This window comes from Tribolium castaneum, chromosome 7, assembly GCF_031307605.1.
Source record: "Tribolium castaneum strain GA2 chromosome 7, icTriCast1.1, whole genome shotgun sequence".
NCBI classification, from domain to species: domain Eukaryota; kingdom Metazoa; phylum Arthropoda; class Insecta; order Coleoptera; family Tenebrionidae; genus Tribolium; species Tribolium castaneum.
This window is the reverse complement of record NC_087400.1, coordinates 497,499-524,363: the sequence shown is the minus strand read 5'-3', so window position 1 is coordinate 524,363 and position 26,865 is coordinate 497,499. Positions and strand designations below refer to the sequence as shown.

The 26,865-nt window shown below is 30.9% G+C and overlaps 1 protein-coding gene across 1 annotated transcript in view; it reads left to right on the top strand.

The window, feature by feature from the left end:
• Nucleotides 1–26,865, top strand: part of LOC655743 (uncharacterized protein) — a 72,597-nt gene that overhangs the window by 32,113 nt on the left and 13,619 nt on the right. Inside the window, exon 3 of the mRNA XM_008200675.3 lies at nt 18,530–18,618. The gene's annotated coding sequence lies outside the window, so the exon portion shown is untranslated. The remainder of the gene's footprint in view (nt 1–18,529; nt 18,619–26,865) is intronic.

Here is a 26,865-nt window from a genome sequence, read left to right as displayed (position 1 = left end):
ACCGCTTAATACCAAAAGGGTGAATAATAGAAATTTTTACATTAGATCTCAGTAAAACCTGGACACCTCCGAATAACGGACAGTTAACGGTGTCCGTTGTTGGGAGGTTTTACTGTACTGTCCTTTTTTGGATTTTTTTTTCTAATTGGCAATTGAAAAAGTGCACATAAATCGCCCCAATTGCAATAAATTAAAAATAGCGATAAGCCATGGCAGCCACGCGTCAAATAATCAATATTTGTTCATTTGGACTCCAAACACATTTTTCAAACATTATTACAAAATGCTTCAACAAATCCTTTCTCCCTTGGCAGTGTTTCGTTTTGTCCTCGTAATTAGTTCCCACTCAACTGACACTTTTCATTTTAAACAATTATTTTCTCTTCAGAGTGTGAACCATGACCTTCCTCGTGTGTCGTTAAAATTAGTTTCAGTTATGTTAACAGCCAGCCGGCTATGATTATTTTTTCGAGGTCGAGTGTCATCGAAGAAAGCTTCAGTTCCTGGTTATTTTTTTTCAAGTTCGTTACCATAGCAACCCTATCATCGAATGACTGACTCCCCTAGCATGTAGAATCTGGGGTGCGAAAACGAACGGAATAATATGAACAAATAAAGGCAATGTAATAACGAGATGTGCCTTTTCATAAGCCTACAGATTCAAGCTAAATAATGATGCAAAGTGAAATGAAAAAAAGTTTTTCTTTTCTTCTCCTCTCTGCTGAATGAATTTCCCGGGGAAAGTCGCTCGCACCCGAGAGCTATTTAAAGATTAATTTGTGGTTTTCGGAGAGGGCTATATTTAATTCGATAGTTTATCGAACCGTGTTTACTGAGGTAAAATGGGTTCAAATCGATTCAAACTTGGACGATTATTCGGTTTTATCACAAGTTTATACCAAAAACGGTGGAACTAAAGCAAACAGTGCAACACCACCGATTTTTATTTATCCATCTATTCATTTCAATCAAGCCCGATAGCCTTTCAAAGCCTAGCTATTTGGACGCGCGGGTTTGAATTAGTTTTAAATCAGGTTTGACAAGCTGAACGAAATTTAACTGAATTCGGGAAATTTAACGGTGCACAAATCATGGAATTCTTTTCCTCATTCATTTGTTATTTATTGAAACAAATAAATTTTAATTTTAAAAGAACATGAGCGGATCAGAGCGCTAACTTTAACTACAGTAAAACCTCTTCAAATCGAAGTACATTGACATTTGACATTTTAGCGAAATCTTAAAAAAATCATATCTTCCTTATTATATTTAAAAGAAAGACATCATACAGGCAATTTTTTCAACCATTCGTTTAATTGTAATAACATGGAGTATTTTTTTAAATAAGAATCATAGTTGGCTATGACATTTTCGAAAAGCTTATTTTTTTCTGATTTGATATATCTATTTGTGTAATGCGTTAATTTTAAATATTTAAGAAAAAACAAAACATTTCACTTTTTCTTTATAGTAGGCCATGAAAAAAATTTTGAATTTTTAATTAAAACTATGAAAATTGTATTACGCAACAAATATTTATAATTTAATGATTTTTTAAACCCTAAATAATTCAAAAACAGCATAATAAATTTGTATTAGATCAAATTTTTGCAATTAATAAAAATTATTTGTTTTTATATTTAAAATGGCAAGCTTACGTTGTCATTCTATTTTCCAATTTTAAACAAGAAATGTCGGAAGAAGAAAAATCTTATTAATTGTATGATTGCGTATCAATAAAATTTTATTTTACAAAAAAATGTCAATCCAAACACCAAAATCAAATTCCATCTGCGGTAAAAAAATGCACAACATTATCAACGTCACCTCCATTGCATTGAATCATAAAAAAGTGGCATCAAGTGGTAGTGACACATCGTTTGCAATTTTCTGCACATTTTTTATGTAATTAAAATCTGCGACGCTCGTATATTTGTTCAATTGAAAATAACTTTAACTTATTTTTATAATTTCACATTTTTTACTTTAATAACCGTTCACAAAATTTCTAGATTATTCACACCCTTTATGTGAAATAATTTTTCCATGGCCAACTATTTTCAAATATTTGAATATATTTTTTATCAAAAAAAATAAAAATATCAAACTATATTTATATTGTTTTGAGTTCAGAAAAAAATAAGCTTTTCGAAAATGTCATAGCCAACTATGATTCTCATTTAAAAAAATACAACTTTATGTTATTACAGCTAAACGAATGATTAAAAAAAATCGCTGATAACATAATTAAATTCTCTGTGGAAGTGCCTTATAATGTCTTTGTTTCAAATGTGTATCTTTTATAATAAGGAAGATACGACCTACTATTGACTCAGCCTGTAGAAGATTTTGGTCGGCGAATAAATAGTTTTAATTTATTTTATTTTAAATCAGTCTAGTCTCTTAATAAAAAATTACAATTATTAGTGAAACTCGCTTATAATTTTGTGTGAGAATCGAGCTTTGAGTGAATAAATTCCGCCAAGCAAGCCGTTGAAGCAAAGCAAAGTTAAACGTGATCTATAAATTCCACACGCTTTATCCCACCTGATCCGAATAAGCCTGTTTATAAAAGCTTCCATACGAAATTATCCGCCTACCAGTCATGTCTTTTATCCATAAATAAATTTCGATTTGTAAATTCCGAGAATTGGCATTTTTTGAGTGAAATTTGAAACTTTCCAGATGTTGAATGTCTAGTTTTCAATGTGGCGAGCTTTATGAGGTCACTCCCACTCGTGCTTATCTGTTATTGACTGACGGTGCCGTCCGTCGTTTCTTGGTGAGAGACCTGCTGATAACATTTCCGAGATCAATGATTAAAGTGTTTGAAGAGTAATAATAAACTCACATTTTCCTTGCTCTAAATTCGCAAATTCTGTTGTCGAGATAAACACATTTCTCGTTAGATTATTGAACTTTGCGGCAATGAATAAAACACGAAATATTTCTATCTAAAAGAAAAAAGAAATTATGCGCGATTTTACTTTCTACCTGTTGGCTGGCAAATAATTCCAGTGAATTATTTGCGAGTGTTTAATTATGACATTCCTGCACTGTGGTAGAAAATTTGCATTAGGTTTACTCGAAGCGAATTATCACTATTTTGCACATTGTTACTTTCTAGCCTTGACTGTTTTCTAGGTTATTGTTTACACAGTTGCTTATCGCTTGTTAATCTGTAAATGAATAAAAATAGCACACTATTCTTTTGGAAGAAAGGTTTATAAAAACGTCTAATACAGAAATAGATTTAAAAAAATAAATGATTTAAAGCAAAAATATATATATCTTTGACTTGAACAATCGGGTAAATAAATCTTTGGCTAGAGTTTATAGTAAAGTTTGAGTAAATAAAAAAATTAAATTAGTACTTTCTACAGCTAGTGGGTAGTTTCATTAGTGATGTACGCCTTATAAGAAAAATTAATTTAATAAACTTTGACGGACTTTTAAGCATTCTCGCGAGAAAAAAAATTGGTAATTAGTTAGTTCGTGTGTTGAATAAACCAGAAGATTACGTTTCTATTGCTTTGAAAAACACAAAGCCAATTAAAAATTCCTTAATTAGCCACCTCTGTGTCTTCATTAAGACGCCGCTTCTGCAACATTATGAAATTTTCGGTAAAATCCTCAACTCTTCAATATTCAGCACATAATTTGAGGTCACGGCCAGAGCTGCGAGCGCAGGTGTAGAGAAAAATATTCAAACGAGCGAACGACGACGGTAAATAAAACGCCCCGGTGTGAGTGAATCAACCTTCGTTTTAATAATAACGTTGTAATTGTGCCAACAAGAGAATTCTGTTTATCACCGATTTTTAGAAGGAAAGCACGCTTTTTGCGGTTTATGACACTATTGTTATGTCATAAGCTGCAGTTGGAGTAATTTGTGGGTGCGATTTCTTGCGAAGGTCACCTTTCTCTGCAACACCGCAAGTGTTACTTCTTGATTATGTAATGGCGCTATTATTTGTCGTTTGTGGCTCACTTTGGCACAGAATTTTTCTGTGTCCGAATAAGCGATCTCCAAAACTAAGAGGTTTAGAGAAAAACGAATGACACGTTCTAGGGTTCGTTTTTTGAGAGAGAAATTTTAGTCAAAACCGCATCTCGCTATCGTCTTTTGTTTTCGACTTATAAACAAAAGTTGACATTTTAGTGAAATCTTAAAAAAATCATATTTTCCTTATTATAAAAGATACACATTTGAAACAAAGACATTATACAAGCATTTTTTTACAGAGAATCTAGTCATGTTATCAGCGATTTTTTTTAATCATTCGTTTAGCTGTAATAACATAAAGTTGTATTTTTTTTAAATGAGAATTATAGTTGGCTATGACATTTTCGAAAAGCTTATTTTTTTCTGAACTCAAAACAATATAAATATACTTTGATATTTTTATATTTTTTTGATAAAAAATATATTCAAATATTTGAAAATAGTTGGCCATGGAAAAATTATTTCACATAAAAGGTGTGAATAATCTAGAAATTTTGTGAACGGTTATTAAAGTAAAAAATGTGAATTTATAAAAATAAGTTGAAGTTATTTTCAATTGAACAAATATACGAGCGTCGCAGATTTTAATTACATAAAAAATGTGCAGAAAATTGCAAACGATGTGTCACTACCACTTGATGCCACTTTTTTATGATTTAGTGCAATGGAGGTGACGTTGATAATATTGTGTATTTTTTTACCGCAGATGGAATTTGATTTTGGTGTTTGGATTGACATTTTTTTGTAAAATAAAATTTTATTGATACGCAATCATACAATTAATAAGAATTTTCTTCTTCCGACATTTCTTGTTTAAAATTGGAAAATAGAATGACAAGGTAAGCTTGCCATTTTAAATATAAAAATAAATAATTTTTATTAATTGCAAAAATTTGATCTAATAAAAATTTATTATGCTGTTTTTGAATTAATTAGTGTTTAAAAAATCATTAAATTATAAATACTTGTTGGGTAATACACTTTTCATAGTTTTAATTAAAAATCCAAAATTTTTTCATGGCCTACTATAAAGAAAAAGCGAAATGTTTTGTTTTTTCTTAAATATTCAAAATAAATGTATTACATAAATAAACATATCAAATCTGAAAAAAATAAGCTTTTCAAAAATATCACAGCCGCCTATGATTCCCATTTAAAAAAATACAATTTTATGTTATTACAGTTAAACGAATGGTTGAAAAAAATCGCCGATAACGTTATTAAATTCTCTGAAAAAAATTGCCTATATAATGTCTTTGTTTCAAATGTGTATCTTTTAAAATACGAAAGATATGATTTTTTTAAAATTGCAGCACCCTGTACTTGATTTAAATAAATGACCCAAATTCGTAAAATCATAATTCCGCCGAATTTCGGCGTGTGTTTAATTTGAAGCGTCGTATTTATAGCCCCAGCACGTGACTGGCCAACATCCGCACTATCTTCCAATTAAAATCAAAAATAAACTCTGGTGGCTATAAACCCATTTTAGCAGACGTCCACTCGTTAATCATTGAAACCGATATTTGGACCATTTTGCTTTCAACTAATCAGTCGGTTTTTTTTCAATCGATTTAAAAATGAGTCTGCTCCGAAAGTGTTCACGTGTGGTCCATTATTCTTAATCCGGACGTCGGCAGTGACCTTCGTTTTAATAATGCAACTAGTGTTCGAGTTACTTGTACGTAAACAATGCAGTTAATTATTTTCGTCATTGGATAAATGTATTCGCCGTTTGGGCAGATCGTTGACCCGCACACTATCAAATTTAGAATTTTAACAGCCGTTGTAAATTACGCTTTATCAAGCCAGGGATTTGCGTCCTTGGCGGTCAGATTCCGCAGAAATAACCACGAATCTTATGTACAATAAGATGTGTCATTTAATCTTGACGTGGTGCCAAGAGAAATAAACCCAAAGGCGATTAAATAAGTAACGAATGAATAATGATCAATCGATGAAAAGTTGGGAGAATTTTATTAAAAGTTTCACTCTTTTTTGAATTTTTTACGCAAACTGTTTATCTCAATTTTTGTATTAAAGTTTCACCCAAGTCAAGTTGTTTGCAGTTGCTATTTATCCATGAATATAAACTTTCGTGTTTTTTTTTTGGTTTTTTTTGCCTCAAAGTATTGACAGAAATCAGTTACGTTACGTTATTTTTTCTACTTCTACCTACTCAGGAGTTACATTTGTCGGAACAATAGATGAAAAATTTGGGCTCTTATCTTATCACTGTCTATTTTTGCGACAGCTTTGCACAAACCACTAGTTTTTATTTTTAAATGGCAGTAGGTCTTGTCTATAATCAGCATCAATTTTAAACGATTTGAATAAAAAATGGGTAACTCGTCGGTAATTGTTATTGTACCTTGAAACTTTTACCAATTAGGTTTGTTAATAATCTGTCAGCGTATTTATTTACTAAACTTTTTTTTCAATTTTTTTTGTCAGTAACCGTCTTTTTTTACTTATTACGTTTTCTCAAGGGTCAAATCTCCTAAGATTACAATGATTTAAACATTGTTTAAACATTGCTGATATAAAGTTTGTATAAAGTGGGTCAAGCCGGTCAAGGTTTTGAAATAAATATTCAGATTAAAAAGTACTTACACTTTTTGAAGGCAGGGTTCGATTTAAATAATAAATTTAATTAAAATTTGTATAATTCGGAGCTTGACTACTTTGCTATTATTTAGGTAATTCATGTCAAATAATGTTAACAATACTTAGAACAAGGCAATCGTGAGATAATTTTTTTAAGCGAAGGCTGGAATGAACTTGAATTTTATTATATTATTTATGACAAAAATACACAATAATTAACTCATCCTGTATATTTATGTATAACTTATTTAAAAAATGTTTTTTAGCACGAATAAAGTTTATTTATTTTTATTTAAATAATTAAAATTGGTAGAAAAAAACGAATTAATAAAAAAATTTCTTAATTTTTTTTTTCACTAATTTTTTGGGTATAATTTCGTCCACTTAATTTTTGAAAACAGCTATGGATTCATGTTGCGTAAATCTGACACTTTTTATGGCAAAAATTATAAATTCTTTTCAAAAAAAAAGAAAACTAGATTTTTTTTGTTAAATAGGCCAGTGTGAAAATGTGAAAAATCTCGAAGTTTGGAGGTTGTGTTATTGAGTTTGTAAGTCGAAAAAACAACTAAAGATAAAGCTTTTTAAATAAGCTATGCTTGTATTACATTACAGAATTTAGAAAAAAATGTCTTCTGAAAAATAATATATTTGGCACTTCTTGCCATTTCAAAAATCAAGTTAGCCTTGCATCCTCGGAACAAATGGAGACAGAAATTTGTTACATACCACAGACGATAAAATTTAAATACTTTTAAGCAAATTTTAATAAGTTTTGATGAATAGTTTTTACAATATTTAACTGTATCGGTATTTTTTAGCGACCCTGTATATCTTGAACAAAAAGCGTTAATTTAAAAAAAAATTTGCAACGGTTGTTAATAATAATAAATCGTTAGTGCAAAAAAATCGTTAGTGCAAAAAAATCGTTAGTGCAAAAAAAATATAATAATAAATCGTCAGTGTCTTCTGTTATATTTTTGATTATCTTTTTTTAATTCTCGTTAAAACAGCTGTTCAGAGTTTAATATTTTAGTTAAATAAATTTTTAAATAATTGACGAATATTTCAATTATAGCACTGTTGGCTTGAGAAAATCTCACGATATCAAATTAAAAAAATTATAAGTTTTAGGGCCGGTTTAAATGCGTGATTAAGTGATCACGTGACCAAATTGAAGCAATTTGGTTGGTTCATTTTAACAGCGCAATTAATTTTAATCGAGCTTTGTATAAACCGGGCTTTAAATTAAGGACACGTACAGCAGCGTTTTCCAATTTTCTTGCAGTTGCTTAGAAAAGGTGATTTATTGCCTCATTTTTGTCGAATGGTATTCATAATCTCTAGAGCGTAGAAGGATTCCATTTAACAGTTATTGCAACAAATTCCTCTAATAAACTCGCGATTGAACGAATTTATTCCCTTTGTATCGCTGGCAAACCGCAACTATTAATCGTCTTTATTCAGCTCACCTCAACCTTGTACATTATTAAGTTTATTGATCAGCTTTCCTTCATATCTTTTACTTATAATAACTTTAAGGTCACGACTATCATCTTCAACAAGCAATAATTATTTTAGCAAAGTTAACCGAAAGTATCGTTTGAACAATTCAAGGTTTATTTTGCACATGCCGACCTTCTACCTAAAACAATCTGCAAACATGTGATTTCAATATTATACAGAGAGGCGCTTGAAAGCGCTCATTTTTCCGGCACGGAAACGTGCATAATTTACCCGCTTGTTAAACACGACATCTTTAACATTCCTTTCCCATTCATTCTTTATCACGTTTCGTCTTCGATTTTCGCGTTTGGATTTTCCGAAACTTTCACTAGGAGTGAAAGCGAAGGTAACGGTAGTTTTTTCTAATGAAAAAACGTCACATCCTCCTGTAATTAAGGCCCATTTACGTTAACAACTCATGGATGAAACCGTTTTAAAAGCAACCAGTGTTTATCTTGTTCCGCATTGCTGGCGCGATTTATCGAAATTTTGGCAACCGTTACACGACCTACTATTCCATTTTTTGCCGAATTTCTACCGTAGACTTCGATGATTGATTAAGTGAACCACACTGTATTATGTGATCGTAAAAAGGTGGCCTGTAACATTTATAAATACATAAATGTATGAAACGAGTAATAATCCTTATAGATTATAGTAATAGCGATTGCATAATTTTAATGTTATGTGAGACTCATATTTGCATATAAAATTGCAACAGATGCCTTGATTGAGTTTTATTAATAACGGTAATTAATGGAAAAGTTTCAACATACGAAGAGTGGGCTCGATAAAGTGCAAGTGCACTCTGTTTTTCACAACTTTGAAGTATAGTTTTAAGAGTTTTAATACAGTTTACATTTTTCGAATTTTTTGCTGACCGAAAATTAGGAAATGCATTGGCGTGTTTTTAACTTGCTTTGTTTGTCTGTTTGTTTCATATTTTTTGAGCCAAATTTGAAAGGGTTCTAGTTGTTTGAATGAACTGAAATCTTGCATACTTACGTAATATTCAGGATTTTTGGAAAATTTTGGGTATTCTGCCATTTTTCAAAATCGTATTTGGACAATTAAAAACTTCACTCTGTTCAAATTTGGAAAATAGTTTACAAACTCCAAAATCTTAACATTATTTTTGGACTTCTTTTTTAAATTCAAAAAACTGCAAAGGTATAATTGTAAATTTAAAAATAATTATTCATTGTTTTGTTAGAAAACTAGTACTTAGTGTGAAACAAGAAAATATTAAAAAATAATGAAAATTGAAGAAGTTATAGTGGCGGTCAGCTCGATTTGCGTGTGCGTCATCAATTTCATTTTTTCATTACCAACACAAAGCTATAAAAAATTATCAAAAACAATGCAAATTTAAACAGCTAAGGGCTATCTAAGGGTGGTATCCTTGAACATTAATTTACATGTGCACTTCAACAACACCGTCAAGTGTCAAGAATTTGTCAAACTGACATTGACAATAAATTATAGACGTCATCGCATGGTTGTCGAAAGTGTTATCGGTGTTAATCGCAAGTATTTTCTGTTCGTTTATTGTGTTTTGTGATTTGCGTTTCGTTAGGTTTTTGATTCTGCGTTTATTAGTTCTTGTTTTGTGAATCTGTATTTTTTGTAACAACTCATAATTTAAACACTTCGTAACCTCAAAAAGTATTTGATAGTTTGTCACCGCTATGCCCCTGCTATGTAAACTTAGTGACAGAAATGTCAGATGACGCACACGCAAACGGAGCTGAGCGCTACCATAACAAAATAAATTTGTAGCTTCAGATTTTTCAAAATACGACTTTATGGTTTTTTTAAAAAAATTTTCCGTAATCTGCACATACTTCTCAACATCGTACCACTGAGTTGGTGCACCAGTTTTTGAGCACCCTGTATTTTACTCACGTTTCCATGGCAACCTATGCGAAAAAACTTTTCTAATGAATTTCTCAATGCCAACAAAAAATTCGTATAACTGTTAAACATATTAAATTAAATTCTCTACCATTTAATGGAACAAAAATTGTGGCATTTAATTTGAAAATTTTGAGTTATGGGTGTTTGAAGTAATCGTGAAAATTTGGAGTTTGCTAACTTTTTTTTGAAATTTGAAAACACTTAAAAAAAGTCTAAACCTTCTCTTTCAGATAAGCCAAAAATGATTTCAAAATTTTTCAAAACGGTAGAGTTGTCGGTTTTTGAAGTTAAAGAATAGAATCCAAAAATTTTCAAAAAATCCTAAATATTTCGAACAGGACTAGATTTAAAAGGTCACAAATTTATGTACATTTTTTCAGTTATTTGACACTCTTTTAAGCTTGTATCTGAGGAAAAGAACTCTTCAGAAGTAATTGTTTTAATTTGTGTAATTGTAACAATAGATCATAATAAATTTAAATACCAATATACCACACTAGAAACCACAAAGCTTGATTATTTAAATGTTAATTAGGTCCAATGATGAACATTTGCCTTAATTGACAAACCATGATTGTTGATTAGTCTTTCTGAGGACCAATTATCATTGTAATTTTTTTACTTCATTTTTTTATTTCCCATTTAGGATGTTAACGAAATAACCCAGCCAATACTGTTTTTAGAAACTATTATCATTAAATATTTTAGTTCTTTCTTTCTAGATGATTATGCAGTGTGTTCAAAAATGGTTGTTCATCAAGTCGACTATGAGATTTAACCGTTTCTTCCAAATGACTATTGTAGTTTTTTGTCAAATCTTTGGATTAGCTTTTTACTCACTTTTTGCATGTTTCGGCAAGTTCTTTCAAGGGTGTCTTGATTTGTGTTTTATATTTTTGTTGTTTAATTATTTTTTCGTTTTTGGATTATTTTGACGGATCTGTCACTTTGATAATAGCATTCACAATTTAAATTAAGCGGCACTTTTCGTTCAAATTTCATAAGTGACTTGACGAACAACCATTTTTGAACACATTGCATATTGAAATTTGATCAATAGTTATTTTGAGTATGGCATGGATTTATTTATAATAAAATAACAATATTGCTATTGTGTCTATTTGTGCTGGATTTTTAAACACTTTGTAGTAACATGTCAAGTGTTCTCAACATCCTATAACTTTACTCGGCGCTTGTCACAATTTATTTGAAAAGAACGTCATTTCAGTTTTATTTGAGTTGTATCTCTACTAAAGTAAAGAGGAGGCAGTTATATAAACTTTCTTTGTTTTATTAATATGAAAGGGAAAATAGACTACACTAATGATACTTGGCGTACTCGCTTCAAAGTTCCACCGTTTCACTAAATTAATTCCCTGATGACAAAGTAAGATGTTTCTGAGGACGTTTCCGATATTGCTTCGGATTTTTTTATTGAAAAGTTTTATATAAAATGCAGTTTTTGGTTTTTGGTTGCATTTCTCAACGGTAACTTGATTGCAGTAAATCTGTTAAGGAATGTGTGTGTTCACACCAACACAAACCTACACGGTTCGCATAGTTTGCCGCAAAACAAAGTCTTCATTAAAGTGTAGCGCACCAACGCAACGACAAGAAATAAATTATCTTTGCGCAATTTGCCAAAGGGTTGGGCGAACATATCTTAGCCAGCAGGAGAAAAAAAATATGTTCCAGTCATTCTGGATATGGCGCTCGTAAATTTCCTTCGTTTCTTCCAATCCGACTATTAATATTCATTGAAGTGTTAAACCGAAGTGGATGGGACCGTATAAAATGAGATAATCAATATTGATACAATTTTCAAGCAATCCTTCGGGATCAGCGCGTAAACTGTGTTTTTTTTTCGATTTTTTTGGAAAATTCCAACACAAAACCAGCAATCTAATCATCCCCGTGTCTGTTCCAAACTCTCACAAACGTGATTAATGCACCATAATGTTTTTGCTTCGGTTAGTAATGTAGTTCAGGAGGCTCGAAGAGGTGAAATCGATTCCCTCACTTGCTTAAAGGGCCAAGAGTAATTCAATAGCGGAGATGTAACCTGACTCGGAAACATCCAAATATGCCGAAAAGTTGCCGAAAACGCCACTGAAACTTTTAAGACTACGGAGGACTATGAGTTAGGAGACGACGAAGCGATATGGATTTTTGGTACCCAAAGGAATAGTACGGTCGTGTAAAAATGAGGGCGCTTCGAACGTAGAGTAATTCAGTCGCCGAGTATAAATTGACATGACAGGCGAAAAGAGGTGGAAGTTGCGACCGGAAATCAATCAATACCGAAATTACACTTAGCTTCGATTTTGTGATTATTTACCAAAGAACATTTTGCAAACTGCGTTAATGCACTTCCGCTTTCGTTACGCAATCTGGAAAATTGATATCGTATTTAATATCATGTCACTCGGAAACAAACTTTCACGTTTTTCACGCAATAACGATCTCTGTTGTTATTAAATAGCGACATTGAAGTTGTTTAAATAAGCTGGGTTAAAAATAGATGACAGTTTCATTCATGTTTTAACGCGAGGATTATTTACGTAAATCGACACTTTTTTTCCGAAATTTGCGCGATTTCCATTAGACGAGAAGGGTCGCAGACCTGGCATAAAATAACCCTTTTTATGGGCGTTTTTAATGGAAGGTTTTAGTGTTTTTTTATGCGTTCGACACAAAAGTGGAAACTATCAGCGTTTTTCAATTATAATTAGAGGGTGGTGCCCTCTGTCGTCGTAATAATGGGAAAAACAAATGCGAGACGGAGGAAAGTTTCCAAGGGTTACTTCAAAACCACTTTGACAGGATGGGAAAATAAATCAAACGCATTTGCCTCCTACGATTTGTGGAACAGAAGTATTTAAAAATAAAACAAGAGTGATTTAACATACAGGGAGTTCCAGCGAAGTTCAGAAAGTTATAAAATAAATGTTAAAAATTATATAATTTTTTTTAGGAAAGCCGTACTATTTTTTTATTTTTGAATTTTGTTCATTTACGTGTTAGAAGCTACGTTCAAAAATGCAAAAAATACGCTTTTTTCTGAAACACTCTGTATATTTGAAAATTAGGTGATGCAGGGATTTTTGTTAAAAAATATTTATTTTTCAATTATTTAGAGTGATTTTTCTCACAGCGTGTCTGGTGTTAAATATTTGATTGGTCCAGGGTCGGATCGCAATCCAATTTCGTCCCTCGCATTGAAAGAATACAATTTTGCGAAAATCGCCGTTTTATGAACTGTAAAATGATGTTTAAAAAAACACAAGAATCAAAGTTAGAACGATGCGAGATTTGTAGTCGTCGGGTGAATTCTTTCTCACTCGGATGCTGAACCGTAACATAAATAGCACTTATCAAGAGCGCCGACCGCAAACTTGATATAAAAACACTTTTCAAACTGAAGTAAAAAGAACCATTTGACGTGGTAACGAAACGAAATGGTCGCACCCATGGCCCATTAAAAAATGAAATAACTTGTGGAGTTGCAATAATAATTCGTGTGGATGTTATTATCACAGCCTCCTGCGATATCGTCGTCACACAAACTTCTAATAAACTTTGAAAGTAACTTAATAAATTTCGTAACTAATTTCCAACAAGTAGTACAACACAACGGAAGGTTGTTTTCCATATGCAGTGTGTCGGATAATAAAATTTTATGCAGCGCAAAATGACCGAGACTTAATTAAGTCGGGTGTTAGTTAGCATGAGGGCGAGAGCTTTTGACAGATGGCTTTTAGAAATCGCCATTTGATAAAATGACCAAAAATAGAGCATTATTACGTTTGAGAAGTTACGGGGATTTAAATTGTTTGCTTGCAAATTTAATTAATTATTCGGTTTAGCTAAAGAAAATTTAATGTGATATTAATTTGCCCTATGACAAACAAACAGCAAAATAAGGATTTTTTTTCATTTGCGATTAACGAACAAATAACGCAAAAATTAAAAAAATATATTTTTAATAGAGTTTTGATTTAATTAGATAATTCTTTAGTTCGGTTTATTTTACGTACAAAACTCAAAAAAGTTTTAAAAAGTAGAAATAACTTTTTTCGACAAAATTTTGTCATTTTTTAGCTTATTCTTGTCGAAATTTTGAAACAAAATCGAGTAAAACAGTCAAAAAGTCATTTTATTTCAGTTTTTTGATTTTGAGACGTGTTTAGACAAGGACTTACAAAATAAATGAGTTTCAGTTTCAAAAATTAATTAAATTGTCTTAAATATGGTAAAAACTTATATCGCTTTTGATCAAATGTGTTGATTTTGTGAATTTTTGCGAAATTTTACAAAAAGGAAATACTTAGTGCCAATGTTATAATTTTAATTAAAAAATCAAAATTTACACTTTATTTCGGCTTAGTTTTGTTCATTTTTCGGTTTGTTCTGAATAAAATTTTGTGGATATATTTATTTCTGACTGAAAAAAGTGTTAACAAAGACTCAAAAAAAGACAACTTTCGCCTTAATTTGGTGATTTTTTGTTTGATTTTTCTCTAAATTTAAAACTAAAAGTGTGGTTTTTCGATTTATTTTGATGAAATTTTGCTCAAAATTATGTGATCTATTATGTGTGTTTAAACAAGTTATTGCAAAATTAAACAATTTCGACCTAAAACAGCAATTTCGATTTAATTCGATGATTTTTCAGCAAATTTTAGATAAATTTTTCGAAAAAAAAATTTTTACTTCAACAAGACTTTAAGAAGATTTAAGTAACCTTCAGTTTAACGGGTTATGAAATTTTGCAAAAAATTTATCAAAAAAAAAACAAAACATAATTTTGGTGGTTTTTACGGTTTTTCGATTGTTTACAACGTGTTTAAATAGTCAAGAAAGGCAAAAGAAATATTACTTTTAATCAAAATTGGTTCTGAAGTTCTTGTAATGAATCTCCAAGTTCTAAGCTGATTAAAATATTTAATGTAGTTTTCACCTATTAACTATTTCAAAACTATAAAAACGCCAACGTTGCATTTTTCCAAGTTATTTTCTTAAATAAGATTGATAAAAATGTAAAATAAATATTAATAATCAGATCTCTCATTAAAACTATAAATTACATCGGCTATTATTTCCTTGAACTGCGTGAATAATTTATAACTGCTAATTTTGAGAGAAAATGCGACGTTGGCGTTTTTATAGTTTTGAAACAGCTAATACTTTTAGGGAAATTTTTCTAAAAAAACCCTTAGATTTGATCTCAAAGACTTACGAATTCGAAAAACCCAGAATTCACACAGTTTTCGGTCTGAAATTTCGATTTATTTTTTACAAAATTTTGGAAAAAAAATCAAAAATGAAAAAAAAATTACACAAATAAATTTAGTCATTTTTCACTCCGTATTCTCGCATGAAACTGAAACACGTGTTAACTTGCTTGAAAAATGTAAATATAAAAGGCATTAACTTTATATGTGAATTATTAAAAAAAAAACATTTTAAAGAATGGCTTCATTGATGTAAAAAACAGAAAGATTGTAAAGTAGGTCAGGAAATGAGTGGCATTTAACTTGAAAAGCTTTGCTTCTGTACGGTTCTGTCCCACGATTATCCCGGCCTATAATCATTGGAACAATAGCGCAAATTGAGCGTTTGTGTGTTTATAACTCTTATTAGCAACATCGCATAGAAAACTCTTCATTCAGAGAATTCCGGGGAACTGTCGAGTGGGAGGATTGAAATCAATCGCTGACTAATCCGGTTAATGAAGAGCAATTGATTTGATTAATCAAGAGTGTAGGTAAATCCGGGCGCATTTTTCGAAAACTTTTGCAAAACCACAATGTCAATGCTGCAACAACGAGGTCAACAATCAATACAAACAACGAAAACGGTGATCGATACGCAACAGAGACACTCGCAGAACTGCGACCTTGGAGCCAATGCGTTCCACAAGTGCAACCGTTGCGTCACAAATTATAACTCAATTAAGCTACAAACGAAAGTCGCTTACATAACGGAGAAACTTTCAAAAGACTAACAGGTGCATAACTACTATCATATATGCGTTAATGCACCGGCATCTAGGTCAGTGCTTTAATTGTTATCAACAACAGCTCGAGGCACAGATGGAATTATAACTTTTCGGTTCTTATTGTGGTTTTTTCATGCAATAATTATGTTAATGGTAATTTGAAATAATGAGACTAACAACATTTTTAAATCGGCTTAATTGTTGCACGCAAATGCACTAGCACACGTGTTTCTATTTCTGTTTGAATGCATCGCAAGGTCGATCTTATGAAATATTGAAAAGTGCTATTTATGGATTTGTTTCCCTGCACGTTTTTCCAGGTAGTTTAGGGATGGGTTCCTAAATTATTGACCGAGAAGAGGCATTTATTGCCTTTGGTGTAAAAGATTTCAGAACTGTAAAGGTAAAAAAGTTCATCTTAGAACCATAAAAAGTAAAAACACTGAATAATAACAAAAAACAACATAAATAAAATAAATTCTACTTTACGTGTTTTCAAAATTATTCTCTAGAGTTGTTTAAAATTTTTTGAATTATTTTTGCTTTTTTAATTTTTCTTAAAATTTTTAAAGTAGTCTGTACATCTAAAATCTGGACTTTAATTTTTTTTTATAAACTTTTCTCGGGATCTTTATACAAAATGATTTGTTTTTCTAAATGCATTTACCAAATTGCCTTTTGGATTTTTCTGCTTTTTCGAAACTTTGTTATAATGTAGTTTAGATTTTTACTAGATTATTTTAGCATTGTTTCTGTACTCATTTTTAGACTCTTTTATAAAATTCTTTCTCTTTTCTTCTATAGAATTACTTGGTAGATTGGACTTAAAATTGTCATAACTCTCTCATTAACTCAATTTTTTAATTCTATCATAGTTTGAGTGAATTTGATTAATTGATTTTTTTATTTTTGAAATTCTAAAAATATAATTTAAGCATTTTCGTTTACACTGTATTAAGTATACAATGTGTTCGAAAATGGTTGTTCGACTATAGAATTTAAATTTATGGTGCCGCTTTGTTCAAATGATTATTCTAGTTTCAGTACTGTCATCTCTGTCAAAACATTGTATTAACTTTTTACTTATTTTTTGCATTTTTAGGCAAAGTAGTTTGAAATGTGTTTTTTTTTAATATTTGTCTTTCATATTTCCGTAATTTTTGTTGTGTATTCTCTTGTTTTTAGGTTCGAAACCTTTTTACATTATTTAGACTGATCTGTCACTTACGTTCAAATTTCACAGGTGACTTGATGAACGACCATTTTTAGACGTTACAGATATAGAAATGATTCTTACACCAAAGCTTATTTGAAGTATTAGCTTCATTTTCTTCCGAAATGTTCTCATCTCAAAAATTTGACTACACAAATATGCAGTGTTACAAGAAAATCTGATTTTTCCGATTTCTCTTTATCAAAAGTCAGTCTTGTGTAACCAAGTAAAAATCTCTATTTATTGAGGAATTTTTTGCAAAAATAATTAAGTTTCTAGCTTTATTCCGATGAAAGATACGGTGATTTAAACGCAAAATTTGCCCAATTTTATTTAGATTCTTGTAAATTTTTAGCTAAAACGTCTTTTTCATAATGAAGACAATTTCAAATCCAAAAACGCTTTTGGGATTTGAATTCGGCAGAAAATTTTACATAAGAAACCAGTATTTATGCATAAACACGTCAAAAAATTCGATGCAAAAAATTCTCTTTTTCTAATTATATCATAGTTTCGTCTAGATTTATTCTACATAATTTTTTAGCAAAATTTCTGTATTTTTCTCTAGAATCTCTTTTCTAAAGGATACTTTAGTTTGAGTGAATTTGATTAATTTTTTTTTATTTTTGAAAAATATAATTTGAGCATTTTCGTTGACACTGTATTAAGTATACAATGTGTACAAAAATGTTTGTTCGACTATAGAATTTAAATTCAATGTGCCGCTTTGTTCAAATGATTATTGTAGTTTCAGTACTGTCATCTCTGTCAAATCACTGAAATTAACTTTTTACTTATTTTTTTGCATTTTTAGGCAAAGTTGTTTTAAATGTGTTTTATATTTCCGTAATTTTTGTTGTGTATTCTCATGTTTTTAGATTCGAAACCTTTTTACATTATTTAGACGGATCTGTCAAATTTCCCAGGTGACTTGATGAACCACCATTTTTGAACACATGTACAATTTTAAAACTTTCTATAGTTGAAAACAGTAATTAAGATTAAAAATATGCCCCACCCGGTATTTTATTGAAATAATTGTGAAATTGCAAGTTTTTTCGTGAACTTTGCGTTATCTAACCCCAGTGGCATGTCCCTAGTCCGCGTTCAAACTTTATCTTTGGCATTATTTGCATTTGACATGTTGCATATTTGAATTCTTTTATCTCTTTTGCTTTTCAGCATTTCATTTAAAAATTCCAGCTTTTGCGATTTCCTCGCATTAATCAGCACGCAACAGCGTACAATCGCAACTAATGATTTTTCTTTTATTTTTCAGGATGCCGTCAAGCTTTGACAAAATGCCGGCCCTGCGCTGGCTGCTTGTAACAGCAGGCTAACCCGGGACTCTTTTTTTCCTCTCATAAGGTGAGTCCCTCGAACATATTTTATCTAACTCTTCCGCATACACCACACAACGTTAGATTAATTCGATGCGAACAAAGCCGCACAACACGATTGATTAATAGACTCGGACGTGTTCAAACTGTAATCGTAAATTGAACCTTCGCGATTTCTATGAATTGAAGCCCCATCGCACATTCCGTCCGACCTGTTTTCAAAAGACGCTATTATTGTAACCTCGAGAAGGTATTGTCGAGTCAAATGCACTGGAAATGGCCACGTCATGTATACGGGATGTTATGGAAATCATTATCTTAAATTACCAATAGCTGGAGCAAGTTGGGTCCAATGATGAACAATTGCCTAATTGATAAACCGTGATTGTTGATTAGTCTTGCTGAGGACCTTTTTAATTGACAATTTTATCATTTCTTTTACCTTTCTGAAGAGTGAGTTAAAAAAAACAGGAAAAACTTTGCATTTTAATTGAGCTAAAATTTGACTTGATTGGATCAGTCATCGCGGCCAATATGGCGACGCCATGACGTTATCACATAACCTTCAAAAATAAAATATTTTTTAAAGATTATTCAAAATCTGTAAAAGCTACAAAAAAAAATTTTAAATTAAAGTAATTGTAAATCATACAATTTTACATAAAAGTGTTCTTTTGACTCTATTAAGACATTAATAGACTTGAAAATTTAAAAGTCAAGTTTTATAATTATTTATATATAATTTATTTATACAGAATTAAATTATATATGATCATATATAATATATAATTTATTTATTTACAATTTATATATAGTTATTTATAAGTTTTTTTATTTATACCAAGAAATATATTAACTTTTATTTTTGTAGTAGCAACATTGTGCCATTTTTTTTAATTTAAAGATTTTTTGAATGGTGGAAACATTTTTCGTACCACTTTGGTATAAGTATATAAATATAGTATATAAATATAAGTATAGTATATAAGTATATAAAGTATATATGTATATATAAGTATATAAGTCGGCATAAAAAACTAGGACATCTAAAATCTAAAACGTATATCAAACTTTTTAATTATGATTGAAGATAAAATTTGTCTCGAATTTAAGACTAGCCGTGTTTGTGTCTTTTTTTTTTGTAAATGTAGACAAAATTAAGGAATTGAACTTAAACTTAATGTTTCTGGTAATATATCATTAGTATTTTGCAATTTTTAGGACCTTATTTCTAAAAAGCTAAATTTATCTGAAGTAATTTTTTTTTACAATAGTCATTTTTATTCATAACTTTGTAATTGCAAAAATGAAAGTTAATACATTTCTTAGTAAATTAAAAAAAACTTCGCTTTAAAATTCATTACCGTTTCAACTATGGTTTTTTTTTATTTATCACATTTATCAGATATCATACCTTTACTTTACTTTTAACCGTCCTAACTCTGTTAATTTTAAAAATATTAGAAAAAAATTCTAAAGTATTTCCAAAATAGTTCCAAAATATTTTTTGACGTGAGTAAATTGCAATAACTTGGTGAGTGATACAGCTATAAAAATGATTCGTACACTAGAGCTTCTTTGAAGTATTAGCTTTGTTTCATCTCGAAATGAAGAGGTTTATCTTTTAAAAATAAAAAACCTTCTCTTATCTCAAAAATTTCATTACATAAATATGCAGCGTTACAAGAAAATCTAATTTTTCCGATTTTTCTTTATCAAAAGTCAGTCTTGTGTAACCACTTAAAAATCTGCATTCATCGAGGAATCCTTTGCAAAAAAAAATGAAGTTTCTAGCTTTATTATCAAGAAAGATACGATGATATAAACGCAAAATTTGCCCAATTTTAGGTTTTTGTAAATTTTTAGCTAAAACGTCTTTTTCATAATGAAGTCCAAAAACGTCCTTTAGATTCGAATTCGGCAGAAAATTTTACATAAGAAATAAGTATTTAGACATAAACACAAAAAATATGCTCTACAATTTTTGAAAAAAATTTTTTTTAAGGTTTTATCGATTTTGAGTAATCTTCGAAAAACACTTTCTTTTCATTTTTTTTCGGTTTTCGGGGATGGAAACAAAAAAATATATATATTTCATACTAAGTGTTTTTAAATGATTTTCATCCAGTTAACTTTGAAATTGATTTACTTGTAAAAAATACGTGCCGCTTGACTCAATTGAATTCTCTGTCATTAAGTGTCAAAACTGTCAGTTGTGAAATTCACAAATTGTCAATTAAATAATTTTAAAAATTTCGTTAAAATAATAATAAATAGAGAATGCTAATATTCAGTGTCTAAATATGCCTGTCATTAATTCTATAAAGCGGCATTTCTGATTTTACACGGGCAATTCACAGATGACTAGATGACAATCATTTAAAAACACATTGTAGCAACTTTAAGTTAGGAGCTTTTGCCCAACATTTTATTTAAAGGCTTTGTAACGAAATATTTTTTGAACAAAAGGGATTAAGTTTTTCTCTTGAAACGCTTCATAATTTTGGACGAGGTGACGATGCCGCTCACTTTAGTATGTTTTTCTCGCGAGTTGTCGACTTGGCAGCCGGTTTCGATTATAGCTTTTATGAAATGCGTCCGCGAGGAGATTTTGACAAGTCTGTTTTGTGTGCCTGAAGCGGGCGAAATTAAACTGTCTAGAAACATGAAAATTACAAGACTATATAACGTTGCGAGAGATACACACAAAGCCAGAAATACGATTGTTTTTTGAAAATTTTTGCGATTTTCTGGGTCAGTGAATTTGCTACGTTTTATTCCGTCGAGTTAATGACTCCAAACTTGGATGTTGACCTTCACGTCTGAATTTCAAACAATGTAAACAAATATCAAGCTCTCCAGACTCTGAATGCACAACTTCTCACTGGTTTAAAAATCGATTATCCGTTCTAAATAAACTTCCCAGTGATAACACCTCGAGATTTCCTAACCTTGTAAGTATCGATTCATTGCCGACAAAATGTAGCGTTTTCCCAACGTCTGCTTTATTTATTTCCTTGCGGAATGTTTGGATGATTAGTTTATTTCACTTGCGAGTATGGAAATTGAATTTTTTGCGCTCACATTACGGAACTGTAAGTAAGTCGAGAAGATTATCGAATCGGTAGCGAAAAATTAATTACAAGGGGTGAAGAAATGTTAAATAATGTAGATTGTCACCGCCTACTCTGTAATACCGACGGTCTTTATTTTTAAATTGGGGGAATTTTTCTCTTCTTTTATGACGCACCCTACACTTTCCCTGCGTGATCGATGACGTGGAAGCTACCCTTGTTATAATTGGAAACTTTTCACTTGTTTGCCGCAAAATGATGGCTAATCGTTTATTTCATGCTTTTAAACTTTCTAAATGAAAATGTTAGTTCATGAAAGCTTTCCAGACTTTTTCGCGTGATGGATAGTGGTTACTAGTGGGGCTCTATAAAGAAAAAATTAAATAACTAAATTAAAAATAAACTGCAACAAATACAAAAAAAAATGAATGGAATGTGTAAAAAAGCTGGAAATTCCTTGCAAGCATCAAACCGAACTGAAATTTGAATAAAAACTTAGCATACGAGAAAATAACGATCGTATGATTGAGTAAAGGAAAGAGTAAATTGCTTAAAATAGCTAACAGGATTTCCAAGCCATTTAGAATAACACGGCAAACACTTCCACGTTAGTCTGGTATAAGGTGTGTTCGTTCTAAACCACCATCAATTTCTCCCAAGACAACACACACGGCTTCAACCCACCCGCAGCGAACTATCACTTATTTACGACACGAGCCGAATTAATTCCACCGCATCCTACACATCTTCGCTCAAAAATCACTGTTTAAATACTTGTACATACAGTCTTGTACTGTAATGACTTGGGGATCTCCGAAACTAAGAGGTTTAGAGAAAAAGAATTATACATTCTCGGATCCGTTTTTTGAGAGAATAATTTTCGTCAAAACCGCATCTCGCTATCGTCTTTTGTTTTCGACTTATAAACAGAAGTTGAAAAATTCGTATCTTCTTTATTATAAAAGATACACATTTGAAACAAAGACATTATACAGGCACTTTTTTACAGAGAATTTAATAATGTTACCAGCGATTTTTTTTAATCATTCGTTTAACTGTAATAACATAAAGTTGTATTTTTTTAAATGGGAATCATAGTTGGCTATGACATTTTCGAAAAGGTTATTTTTTTCTGATTTGATATGTCTATTTGTGTAATACATTTATTTTGAATATTTAAAAAACAATCGAAACATTTCGCTTTTTCTTTATAGCAGGCAATGAAAATTTTTTGGATTTTTAATTAAAACTATGAAAATTGTATTAACCAACAAGTATTTATAATTTAATGATTTTTTAAACCCTAATTAATTCAAAAACAGCATAATAAATTTTTATTAGAACAAATTTTTGCAATTAATAAAAATTATTTGTTATTATATTTAAAATGGCAAGCTTACGTTGTCATTCTATTTTCCAATTTTAAACATGAAATGTCGGAAGAAGAAACATCTTATTAATTGTATGATTGCGTATCAATAAAATTTTATTTTACAAAAAAACACCAAAATCAAATTCCATCTGCGGTAAAAAAATACACAACATTATCAACGTCACATCCATTGCACTAAATCATAAAAACGTGGCATCAAGTGGTAGTGAGACATCGTTTGCAATTGTTTGCACATTTTTATGTAATTAAAATCTGCGATGCTCGTATATTTGTTCAATTGAAAATAACTTTAACTTATTTTTATAATTTCACATTTTTTACTTTAATAACCGTTCACAAAATTTTTAGATTATTCACACTTTTTATGTGAAATAATTTTTCCATGGCCAACTACTTTCAAATATTTTAAAAATATTTTTTATCAAAAATATATAAAAATATCAAACTATATTTAAATCGTTTTGAGTTCAGAAAAAAATAAGCTTTTCGAAAATGTCATAGCCAACTATGATTCTCATTTAAAAAAATAAAACTTTATGTTATTACAGCTAAACGAATGATTAAAAAAAATCGCTGATAACATTATTAAACTCTCTGTAAAAAAGTGTAAAAATGTCTTTGTTTCAAATGTGTATCTTTTATAATAAGGAAGATACGAATTTTTCAACTTTTGTTTATAAGTCGAAAACAAAAGACGTTAGCGAGATGCGGTTTTGACCAAAATTATTCTCTCAAAAAGCGGACTCGAGAACACATCACGTCCGTTATCTTATTCGCAATAGCGCGGCCTGAAAACCAGCACAACGACCGTGAACTTGAACCGCGACACAGATCGTTAAATAAAAATCGGTGGTTCGGATGTGGAGCTGGGAATAATTGTGATAATAAAATTAACGGAACGTTTGTGAGGTAAATGGGCCCCCGACTTTGCAATTTAAAGGATATACACACGAATGTGGTGGTGGAGTTAGAGAGGAGTGCGAAGAGAGAGAAAATTAAGTTGGTGGTTTAAGTTTTAAAGAAGATTTAAGTTTTTGTAGCACTGAACGAAATTTCTCTCAGTGCAGCTGAGATTTTCCGTTTTGTTTTAGACGCTTCCGCGAACTTTCTTTAATAAAGCAAAAGATGTGTATACAGGATGTCCTAGAATTAAATGCATTAAAAATCACAAGCAGGAAGGCTGAAGTATTTCTTTTAAAAATAGTGTAGTGTTTAATGAGTGCTGTTAGTTAATTTTTGAAAAACAACTCAAAACATTTTCGCGTAATTTTCAATAAGAACGAATAATTTTTTTTTCAGAATGAGTATAATCCTAATTTTATCTATGCTAATGACATATTTGGTAAATTTTCCATCGTATTCTATAATTCTATAATCATTCAAACAGATATTTCAAGTGAGGTAATTATTTTCTTTGCCAGGCTTACTTTGTACAGTCACGATCAAGAAGAATGACACCCTAGCAACCGGGCTAAAATCTTTGAAATCATAAAGTTCAACTAACTTATAAGTCCAACTAGTATATAAACTAACCAAACGTACATACACATTAGCCGGTTTTAAGGGGTGTCATTCTTTTTGATCGTGACTGTACACGGAACCGAGTGAGAAAAGCACTCGCTTCTTGGGGTTTATAGACTATTTTAACCTTGACTGTAGGAATCAATAAAAAATATTTGATTTTATCAGTTCTAATTTATTTTTAAACCGAACGATGAGTAAAATAAAAACTATCTCATAAAAAATCCAACACATCCTTTCGCATGAAAACCCTGCTTTTGAGTGATATTTGCTTTAAAACAGCTTGAAACACGGTTGTCTTTTATATAAAGCTGCTTACCCGCCGTGCCATTTAAAATTCATCAACAAACGGTAAATAAATAACTAGGAAAAGAACAAAGGCTTCAAATGAGTATAAAATCGCAAAATGATTTATTAATTCAAAACTGGCAACTCGATGATCCTCAAATAAGCAAACTGTAACGAGCATCTAATCGATCTGTGGCAATTTTCCTCAAGCACCGCTCCAATAAAATCCAAATCCATCTCTTGCCTAAAAGTGAATCGTTGCTAAACGCATGGTTGCACATTAATTGGATGCAATTGTGCAGCCAGGTTGCGTTATTTATTTATAACACGCTTGGTATCTGGAACGCAAAGATCAAGTTCGCATCAAACTGCCGGAATCTGGGTCATCTGTCGGCACGCTCGTGATATTGTTATGGCCGCTCTTTACAATACTCGAATTCTAGTCCTTTTTATTGATTACGAAGTCCGTAAGAGGATTGGAAACGAGTGAAAGGCGGCGCGAAAGTTGCACACCTTGCGCGCCCACTGGTGAGCGAATGCGGAATGAGCGCACGCGAATTGACGCGAATTCAATCAGTTCAGTGCGAACAATTGGATTTGTTGCCAGTGGTGGAGTTTGGCGGGTTCGAAAATGGGGGAGTTTAATTGTCGTTTCATATCTTGCAAACTTTTCTAATGGACCATAAGCGTTTCGTTTCCCTTCATAACGATGGTAATTGGGTCTTTTATAAAGCACCAGCGTAGACATCGGTGTTAAATCAAAGCAGAAGTCGGGATAATTACACACTTTTGTAATCATGAGTGATTATCATTTAGTAGTGTTATTACAGATTAAAATCTATGAGATAGGATCGGTTTTATTTGATTTTGAGACACTTTAAAAATTGACCGATTTAACTTTTTTTATTTTTTCATTTACGGCTAAACTATTCTAAAAAGTGGAACTATTTTGATTTACACCTATGCAAAATGATTCGGGGAATCGATTGGAATCAAGAAAAGCGCCAAATTCCCAATAGTTTTTTAGTTATGAATTTTTTTAAATTTTTTTTTTACCAATTTTTGCATTTGTTTCCAATTTGCTCGAAAACTATTAGTCGGAGAACAATAATTTTTTTTGAAAAAGATAGATAATTTAAAGACCTTTCCAACGATAATACACTTCATGGGGTTATCTCTGATAGTTCCGGAGCTATTGCTTAACAAAAGTGCCGGGTACCCAAAATCGACAAAAATTGCGACGAAAATTGAAAAATCAAACTTCTAAAAATCGAACATATGGACTTTTTGTGGACTAAAAACAATTTTTGTGGGTTGTTAAGACATGTAGAAGTCCATAAAAATTTACTGGAGTGAGTTTAAAAAAAAATTTTTTTCACCTCTTTGAAGTTAAGTGTATTTATTACTCAGGAAATTTTAGTAAAAAAATTGAAAATTTTAAATCTCGTGAAAAGTTGGTATAATACAGAAAATGAGCCGCTGAATTCAATGGAACAAACCGCATTGCTCTACGACTTTTAGTTTTCGAGTTATGAATTTCTTAATGAATAACATTTTTCACTATGACAAATGGCTACCCTAAATTTAGGCAAAAAATTTTAATTTTTTAATTCTTGTGAAAAATTGATATATTATGTAAAATGAGCCGTAGAATTCAATCGAACAAACCGCAATGCTCTACGACTTTTAGTTTTTTTTTTATGAATTTTTTTAGTAAAAATCTTTGATCGCCTCTGTAGCCGGAACCGTTGCCCGGAGCGGCTCCGGGGTTAGACGAAAAAATAGCTAAAATTAAGCGCTATCAGATGGTTTTTTGTTCGTTGCTCTAAGTCTTACAGTTTCCGAGAAAAACGCAAAAAAGGTTTCCATTTTCACTTTTTTTCAATTTTCAATCGCCAATTACGCCGAAACTATTAGAGTTATCGAGAAACTGAAAAATGGAGGACAACCGGAATAAAAAACTCTACAAAATGACATAGGACTCAAAGCGATATCTCGC